The sequence below is a fragment of the Mustela erminea genome, chromosome 4 (assembly GCF_009829155.1).
Source record: "Mustela erminea isolate mMusErm1 chromosome 4, mMusErm1.Pri, whole genome shotgun sequence".
Taxonomy (NCBI): domain Eukaryota; kingdom Metazoa; phylum Chordata; class Mammalia; order Carnivora; family Mustelidae; genus Mustela; species Mustela erminea.
The window spans coordinates 23,940,794-23,950,621 of NC_045617.1; the positions used below are offsets into that span (position 1 = coordinate 23,940,794).

Below are 9,828 nucleotides of genomic sequence, written 5' to 3' on the forward strand. Positions count from 1 at the left end.
ATGCTAATGATATTAATGAACCTCCAAGCGGCTCCCAAAGAAAATGCAGGCGCTGTCGGAGCTGACGAGTGAGAGTGTGAATATGGGAGTGTGGCTCTGTGCGTGAGTGCTGGTGAGGACCGTGCTGCTCTTGTAATAAAAATGAATTATTATATTTCATGGCAAGGGGGAAGGGGAGGGGAGATGGAGCATTCTCAAAACGCTTTCCCCCTTTTCTCCAGAGCGCCAGACAGACTCGTGGAAGAAACTGGGTGGCTGTGTGTTTGTGTGTGATTGTGCGCACCGGATATGGCCATGTGAGTTGGTTCATTCTTGGTCCCGTGCCCCTTCTGTTGGGTAAAACTTGGATCTGGTCCGAGGTGAGTAATCATTCATTTTGCAACTATCTACGGAAAGTTGTAGCTCAGGACGCTGTGCGCGGACTTGGGGCCTGGGATGGGGTCTGCTGGAGGCTCCGCGTTCCTGCGGCCTTCGCGGAGTCGGCTTGGGCACCAGCTGCGGGGAGGGTGCCGCCCGCTCCCCAAAGCAGAGCCCATCTGGAGCAGAGCGAAGTGCCTGTCGCCTCCATTATCTGCACCGGAGCGACTGGAAGGCAGAACTTTCCCTTTTGTAGCTCATCCCCAGAGGGCTTCTCTGGCTCGCCCTCTCTAGGAAGCGTCCGGGAATCTGCAGAGCTTTCTCCGCCTTAGGCCCCCACTGCTCCCTCCAGCCTTCCCTCGATTCCTGTGCTCTCTCGCGCCCCTGTCCCTGCGCCGCGGTGGGAGAGCGCACGCCGAGGGAGCGGTGATCCCCGATCTCTAAGAGATTAAATCTTATTTAAGCTCTCCCAGCAGCTTGAACTTGTCGTACAAGAGCTTGCCAGCCTGTCCTCCGGGCGTGGGCCGGCTAGAGGTCAGGGGTCACACCTCCTGCTCTCCTGCCCTCCGCAGCGCGTTTGGCGGGGAGGAGGAGTGGGGGGGACCGGGACGGGGACGGGGAGGAGAACTGAGACCCGCACTCCGCAATCCTACCCGCCCTCCCCTGGCCCCACTTTCTCCAGACTCAGGGTCAACCCGGGCTTTTTTCAGAGTTTGTGTGTGCAAAGTGAGTGCTTGCGTCCCCCGAGCCCTCGGAGGGCGCAGCAGCTCCTCCGCCCGGCGTCTCCCAGGCTCCCGCAGCGCGCTCGGGTAGGCGGCCTCAGCACGTGACCGCAACTTTCCGCAGCAGCCTCGGCAGGGCCTGGAGCCCTGGCCTACGCACACCACACGCTTGAGAGCCCCGCGTCCTCACCAGGGTCGTAGGGACATCCGGAAAAAAGCAAAACAGGGGACGACATTTCCCAAGTTAGCCCTCCTCGTTTTTTTTGTTTGTTTGTATTGGGACGAGACTGGGGAACTGTGGGACAAAACCATAAACCTGAGGGTATTTTTTTAGGAGACAAGACAAGAAATCAAAAATTTTGACAGCTAAGTTGGGCAGTGTATTGGCCGCGCACGCGAAATAGTACAAACTTGAACTCCGCGCCCAGACCGGGAACTGATTTCCGGGGCGTCACTTGAGAAACAGAGTTATTGTGCCAGGCTCCCTTTTGGAGCCTGGGGTTCTGGCTCCCGCCGCCGCCGCCACCACCATTACCATCACCATCACCATCATCATCACGTGGACGCGGAGTGGAGCGCTTGGTTAAGAACAAAGAAGAAGATCCAAGTACAGTAATGTTTCTTGGGCAAAAATGAAAGCCAGTGTCAAAGACTAGACCTAGGCCTTGTCCCCAGGGGGAAAGTCTAGGAGTCTGTGGCAAGAAGGAGACTTAGAAGCCGCTTTTTGGGGGTGGGATTCGGCTTGGAGGTGAGACGACTATGGTCCAAACTACCTCTCCCCCTATTCCCCGACATTTTCGCCCTGCTGGCTCATTTGTAGGCACCAAAACTTGTGGAAAATACTCCTGGAGCTCATCAAATTGTCTCAAAATCAAGATGGGAATGCCCCCCTTCTTTTTCCCAGTGAAGCAGGGTATCCATCCAGAAGGACACTGAATAGAAACGCGCGCGCCCACACACACACACACACACACACACACACACACACACACACACACCATCCCCACCACCACACCATCCAGCCCTGGCAAAAGGCACAACACGCGCGCACACACCCGCAGCCTGTTCGTCCTGTGTTCTGCGCGCCCGGCTGTAATTATCCGCGCATTTTGCATAAATCACAATGCAATTCTGAAATCATCATGATGACTTTCTGGCATGATTGGTTCGGTGGCAACGGCAGCTACAAGATCCAGGGTTGGCGGGAGGGGCTGGGGAGCGGCCGCCCACCAGGTCCAGGAAGAGCCTGGAGCCGAGGCTGCTGCCGGCCAGAGGGACCTCCGATCTAAGGTGTAGAAACGTGGGAATCTCAGTGGATTCAGCTCAGGGAAGAAAGCCTCCGCAAGACAGAGACTGTTACTTTCCATCTTCCTATCAGTGCGTCGCATAGCTGCATAAATGTGGGGTGAATAAAGGAGGGAAGTCTCCTGCAGAATTCCCAGGAAGCCCCCCCCACCCCGGGCACAATAAGGCCAACCACTGGAAGCCAGCAGGTGGGGGTTCAGGCTCTGTCCAAGTAGCTGTGTAACCTTGGGCAAGAGACGAACTCTCTGGGCTCCAACCATCTGTAAATGATTCAACCTTAACTTTCAAAGATTTTTCCTCTGAGTCTGGGATGGGAAATAATTGCTAAGGGGCAAATGTCACGGATATCAGAAATACTTTTTTTTTTTTTTTTTTTTAACAGAGACAAGTTCAAGGATGCGTTTATAGCAGTTATCTTGGGGGAGGGAGTGAAGCCATATCCCAGAGGTTCTGAAGTCCTTCTGCCCAGGTCTAAACACAGCCCTTAATTTCCTCTTTAGCCTTTTGTGATTATGGGACTCTCCACCAAACCAAAACGAAAACACAAGGAAGGCATCTTTTTTTATAGGATGTTTATATTTTGGCCCAGAAGATAAGAAATAAAACCATGAGAAGGACCATGAACTCTAGGGGTGTCTCTCTGCCCATCCATCAATCATCATGCTCTTGATCACATACTGAATACCCACCACGTGTCAAAGATGAATGACATGATCTCTTTCTCAAGGAGTCTACAGAGAAAGCAGACACGTAAAAGGTGCTAAATAAACGGGCTTGGACTAAAACACAGGGCATTCTGGAAAAATACACAAGGGACCCTAAACCAGTGTGGGGTGGACTAGGCTGTCCCAGGATGCCTGGAAAGCTGGTGTTATATTAGGGGAATCTACTGCCTCTGAAAACAGTCTTATATTATAGCTTACTCTCCCTACACCATTACTTTTCGTAAATTACCATATAATGTATTATTTGTCTCAGGGGTACAGGTCTGCGAATAAGAACAATCAGCCTTACACAATTCACAGTGCTCACCCTAGCACACACCTTCCCCAATGTCCATCATCCAGTCCCCCTATCCCTCCCACCCTCTCCCCTCCAGCAACCCTCAGTTTGTTTCCTGAGATCAAGGGTCTCCCTCCCTCCCATCTCCCTCCCTGTCCCATCTTGTTTCATTTTTTCCTCCCTTCGCCCCACGAACCCCCTCTCAAATTCCTTATGTCAGAAAGATCATTTACTCCATTACTCTTACTAATGCCCCTTCCCATCCACTTAAAAAAGGAAGTAGAGTCCTGCTAACTAAATGGCATAAGAGAGGCAGGGGTGCAAGGCATGCCTCCAACATCAGGTTATCTGGGTCTCACCCCTAGCTCTCTATTCACTAGCATCACCCAAAATGGTGCCATTTTCTCCATTAACGGTCCCCCCATCCATTCCACATTAAAACAGCAGAGGAGAAAAGAAAAAGCTTTTCCATCAGCGAAAAGAGCTGAAGTTGGTGTGGAACAGAGAGATGTCCCCCCCCCCCACCAATGATCAACCCCCTCTCAGAGGCCATTCTACCTGTAGAGATTTATTCCTTTAAAATGCCCTTCACCTCACTGACAAGCAGAGGTGAGAAATACCCAGACCTAGAAAATGTCTGAGAAAACCTACCAGCTAAGCTTGGCTGAGGTTTGATATTCAGTCTCCAAAAGATGGTCAGATACAACTTTGTTTATATATTTGTTTCCATGAGGAAGAACCTGATTTTCGTTGCTTCCAAACCATAAATCAACCTGTGCTTGATTGTTGCTTTCCCAGTAGATGGAAAAGATTGTCTAGCACCAAGTATGTCTCAGGGAGGGCTTGCTAAGTGACAGAATGAAAGAAACCATCTCATCAGGCTTGCTCCTGATTTTGCTTTGGGCCTCTCTACAAGTTGTTTAGGTCCTATCTAATTCTACTCGGGGGTGGGGGGGGGGAGGGGGGAAAACACACTGAAAACAATCCAGAATAGAGACCCAGATACTCTAGAACCCAGCGGGTGCTGAACCGTGGAGTTTTTTCCCTTGACGTTTTCCCGGACTGTGTGGCTAAGAGTTGTCTCTTACTCCCTACCAGAGGAGAAGATGAACACTGTTAAGAGTAACCCGATTAAGACAATGTTCGGAGTGACCGGCTTCTCTTTTCTCCCCCTTCACAAATAACACTGTCTCCTCATTCATTCACAGCCTCCCTCCCTTGGAGCCACAGCAGCTGAAGAAATTCAGGTCTAGAGACAGGCTAAGGATTAGAGGCTTCTACTTCAGAGTCTCTCTGTACCTGGATATTCTTCTTGCCCCAAGAATAATCAAATAGAAACATCTTTCCCCCACCTCTTCTTTTATCTCCTACCTAAAATGTTTTATTCATTTATATGGTGCGCTGGTGCCAGAAGAATTTATCATGGCTCTCTTGTCAACTTGCTTTAATTTGGGACCTGGGCTCCCTCCCTAAAAGAGGACTCAACTTGAGATGTATTTAAAACAAAAACAACCAAAGATCGTTAACGGAAACATAGGAGCAAAAAAATATTGTGATCTCCTTCTCCTTGCCTGGGGAAGATGGGTCAACAGAGACAAAGCTGTCTGTTTCTTATTTCCTAAGGGCAAGAGTAAGAGGTTTAGAAGAGGCAGAAGAGATACCCAGCTCTCAAGCCAGGGAGCTCCTTGAAGTAGAGACTATCTGCTTCATCTTTTGGATTGCCAGTGCTCGGGCTCTGGTACATAGTAGTGCTTTATAAATGTGGACTCTGTAAGTGACCTTGCCTCACAGTACTCAAAATGAAAGGTGAGGATTGAGGTGGGGGGCTTGCCTTTGCTCTGCCCCAGCAACAGGGAGGGTAGGGAGCAGAGACAAGAACTCTCGACCTCCAAACCATGAGAAGAAATGCAGGTAATTTTTTGGCTTTCTAAAACAAAAGAATGATGAGGGAGATGAGAAAGCAGATTACATCCAGGGAGAGACTGGCCACCAAGCCTTCTTCAACCTCTAATTTCCTGTCAATTACACAGTCTGACTTGGTTTCCATTTACCCCCAAATTACAGAGCACACAAGTCAGAAGGGACCTTGGAGATCAGTACTCATCTGATTCCATCATTTCACAGATGAGAAAACTGAGATCCCTAGAGACAAAGCTTGTCCTAAGTCACTCACCTATAGGCAGAGGCTATCACCAGAACGCAGATTCCTTGCTGAGTTTAATGCTCTTTGAAATATTAATTCCACTGCATTAAGCTACCTCCCGTTTCCTAGAAGGGCTTCTAGAACCTCCAATTAAGGCAATTTCACTCACTTACAAGTGAAGTAATCAGAATTAAGAGAAGTGTTGTGTGCATCTTGAAGCAATGGCTCGGTATTTCTAGAACTTCAAACTTCTGCACTTCACAAGTTTTTCTTGCAATTCCTTCTAACAGTAAAATGTGCTGTGTCCCAATGGAGAGCAAACTTGTGAGGTCTTTTCCTGTTTTGTATAAAGAATGATATGAGCTACGAGAGGAACTACTTAGAGATACTAATTGTAGATGCTGAGAAAAAGTCAATGATTAGACTGAACAATTAATTACTAAATTTGATTGGTGTGGATTGCCAATCTGGGCCTTTCAGATTTTAAAAACATCCCTCCATTCCCTCCACAGCAGGGACCTGCTTTATCAGGATTACTGTTTCAACACTAGTAGAAACAATTGTTATGTAAAATGGGGTAGCCCGTTTAAATGTGGCTAGCATATTTGAGAATAAGCTACGATTCTTTATTCTGTGAATAAGTATATCAAGATCACATATTTGATCTCTGCCAATGCAGTGAAAAGCATCATACATTCTAGTATGCTTTGTTTCCAAATGATCTAGTTCACACAGTACCCTGTTGTCCTCCTATTCTAGTAAGTAATTTCAGAATTCACATCACTTACAAAGATGCCGAGTGGCTATTTAGGGAAGTCTGATTCAAAAAAAAAAAAAAAAAACCTCCAAAACAAAACAAACCTCCCCCTCTCATCTCCCTCCCCCAAACCCCACGCGCTTTGTGCAAGACGGAGTCAACCAGTGGGATTCACAGGAGGTCCCCAAGTCAAATGCTGCAGCTGCGTTTTTAAAAAGGGTTGGATAAACTACAGCCGTTAATAACATCTGTATCTATGCAAGCTAAGATGATGATAGGGGTAATCAGATCTCATGCTTCAGGGCATAAGATGATTGCCTGCTGGGAGGGGGAGGATTTGGCCTTTCAGGTAAAGCCGTTCACAACACAGGAGGTAGGTTGCAGACATTTCTCCCAGTTTCTAAAATTTCAGGTGTAATTGACATGATTTTGGAGTAGAAGAAACTGATTTGAAATCAGATCAGGACGTTGAATAATGAGATATTTGAAATACCCACATATATTTCCTAGGACATATGTGTATCTTTCTATATAGATGAGATACAAATATTTAGATGCCCTTTTTTTTTTTTTTTTTTGAAGGCTGAGGTTCCTTGATATGTTTTGGCCACCTTTTATGCAAAGTGGAAGGTTAATAAAATGTTAACAACAATGAAAACAGTGGAATAAATTCAACTTTTGTCCATGCATTTATGATTAGCTAAAATAATATATAATTACCCAAGTGTTCATAACTGCACCTATTTGGATTCCAATATATATCTATTTCTAGTTGTATTAGCTACATAATCTCTGAGTTGCATGTTTGGATTGTATGAGGAATGCATTCATTTTAATGTCCTGGTCCCTGAAGTAATTTTTTAAAAACTTAGTATTTGTCTAGAAGTGAGAAGGGAATTAGGCAAGATAATCTTACCTTCTCTTTTGATTTCTTTAACATTTTCAAAACCCAGGAGGGGTACACTTTAGTACAGTTGCACAATTTAACCAATTTTGAAAACACTTCTGCAAGTGTGAACAGGGTTAAATAACTCCCTTTATTTAGCCATGTCAACCCATGCTGCACGGCGTACGACATACAGACAGCTGTCCACATTTCAGAGAGGTGTAGAAGCTTTTGAAGGAGTAGGTTTCTAGCAGAGTGGTTAGAGTCCTTTTGGCATGAAAGACATTCTTGCTACTGCCTTCATCATTATTACTAAGCCATTCACTTCTGTTCTACACAGAGGGACTGTTCTGAAGGATATGGCTGTTAAATGCAATTTTTAAAATAATGCACATAAACAGTTTTAAAGGGGGGAAAATCCTGCAGCTGTTTGGCTGCAGACAGGCATGGGAAATTAGTCAGAAGCCCAAAGCATCATAGTTAATAACCATTATTCTGTTGTCTGGGATGTTTGTTTAAATACTATTGACACTGTGTATGTATTGTCATCTTCTCTAAATTGTAGCTCTTAGCCACTGAAATCTTGTTAAAGACCACCTAGGGTTTCCTCTGTATGATGCTGAATTGTGTATTCACCTGATGGATAAACAAAAACCAGATTTTTTGTTGTTGTTGTTGCAATTTTTCTCTCATGTGCAACTAGCAAGAAATTTTCTGGAGTAAAGAAAGAGATTGCCTGAGTACACTGGAAATAGCTGCTGTGGGGTCCCAACCTTCGTATTTCTCCTCTAGTGATAGAAAATGAACAAACCCATCAACTGATTAATACAATTCAGTTCTGCTTAAAATTCACAGATCTGTTTGGTATGAGACTGTATTTTAAAAGACTCATACTTGCCATTAAGTGTGAAGAAATCAGTAACTATTCTTTTCATCAACAGCATGTTGGGCTTTTTTTTTTTTTTCCCTCCCCATTTCGATTTTGCTTATTAAGTGAGGTCATTTGAGAGAAGAGCTGCTCTGGTGGTGGGTGGGAAAAAAAAATCTAAGAGCCCGACTCCCAAGTTGAGAGCTCCGATCACGGGCCATTCAGTACAAAGCGTTTTATATCTTGACTTATGAGGGGACAATAGCCGGTCTTACAAAGGCACCACCTGTGATTTAACACGGTTGACATCTTTGTTAAGGAGGAGCCGGAGGGCAGAAGAGAAAACAGCACGTGCACAATCCGGAGCTTGTTACCAAGACCCACCTTCAAGGCTGTTTCACAGCGTCGCCGGAGACCGCGTCACGTTTTTGTTGTTGTTGTTGTTGTAGGTTGTTTTTTTTCCCCCCCGCAGTTTTGTTTTTGTTTTTGTTTTTGTTTTTAAAGGAAGTGGGGAGAGAGAAAGGAAATGAACGTTATCCACGCGAACTGACCCAAAGCTCTGGACTGAGCCGTCTGGCCCGCACCGAGCGGTCCCATTTTACAGATGGGTAAATGGAGGGCGGTCGGCGGAGCATCTGGCTCAGCAGGTGCGGAGGGGAGGTCCTGGGGACCCCGCCGGGCTTTGGGGCCGCCCGGCTCGGGGCGCGGAGGGCAGCGCGGCCGCGGGAGGGACGTCGAGGCCCCCGTCTTCGGCCCAACCTTCGGGCCGGTGGCTTTTTGCTTCCTTCCCGAAGGTCGTTTCTGACAAATCTATCTATTTGGGGCAAATTGTCAGTGAGAAACTTCCGCTCGAACTGCCCTGGACAAAACCGGCTGTTTGAAAAGGGTAAATCCCGCGGCCCGGCGAGGGGAACAATGGGCCGCTGGTGCTGCTGCGGCGGGGGCGGCCGGGCGGGCCGCACAAAGGGCGGATTAATTGGGGCCGCGGCTGAGCGGTTCGCGCTAGCTCCACTCAGCCCGCGCTGCGGGGCGCCCCATTGACTGGGCCCGGAGCCCCACTTTTCACAAACTCCAAACAAAAGTCAATTTCTTTTTTATAAGGCGGGGGAGGGGGCCGCAGCCACGATTCTCCGCTCGCTCCTCCGCCACATTCTTGCAGCCCGGGGGAGAGGGGGTGCTGGAGGGAGAGGGGTGCAGGGGAGCGGAGGGGATTGGAAACGCACGCGGGGGTGGCTCCCGTGCGTCCGCGTTCCCGCCTGCGCCGCCTCCCTACCGGCTCCAGACCCGAGTCGCGCCCTCGGGGTCGCACCTAAATTCCAGGCGGGAGCTTAGATCCGGGCGGGAGGCCGGGTAGCCACCGAGACACGCGGATGGGGCGGTGGCGAGGGCCCAGGTGAGGGCTGGGCCACCGAGCGGAGCGGGGGTGGGGATAGGCGGGTGATTTAGGAGGCGAAAGAGACTCCCTGTAGGTATTCTAGACCTTGGGAGGTGTGACCAGTCATCAGATATTTATTGAGCAACTATTTTGTTCCTAATGCGGGGGGTGGGGGGCGACAAAAGCGAGTTTGCCCTCAATTTACACACAGTTGGGAAGGCTGACTCCCAAATCAATTAGCAGGTGGGGAAAGGGCTTGCCAAGACGGGGCCCCAAAGGAAGGCGTCACAACCATCCTTCTGTAAAGTTATGACATGGACTTGCCCGTGTAACATTTGGAAAAAGATATCTAATTACTTTGTAGACACACCCTAGGATGAGAAGTGGCAGTAATTAAAAATTGTGGAGTTAAT

At 48.0% G+C, this 9,828-nt stretch overlaps 1 long non-coding RNA gene across 1 annotated transcript; it reads left to right on the forward strand.

Moving 5' to 3' along the window:
* The first annotated feature begins 40 nt into the window (after positions 1–40).
* LOC116588150 lies at positions 41–3,065 on the forward strand. The gene is made up of 3 exons (XR_004284806.1): positions 41–112; positions 222–359; positions 2,767–3,065. It is a non-coding gene; the product is annotated as an uncharacterized LOC116588150 (long non-coding RNA).
* Positions 3,066–9,828: the final 6,763 nt, after the last annotated feature.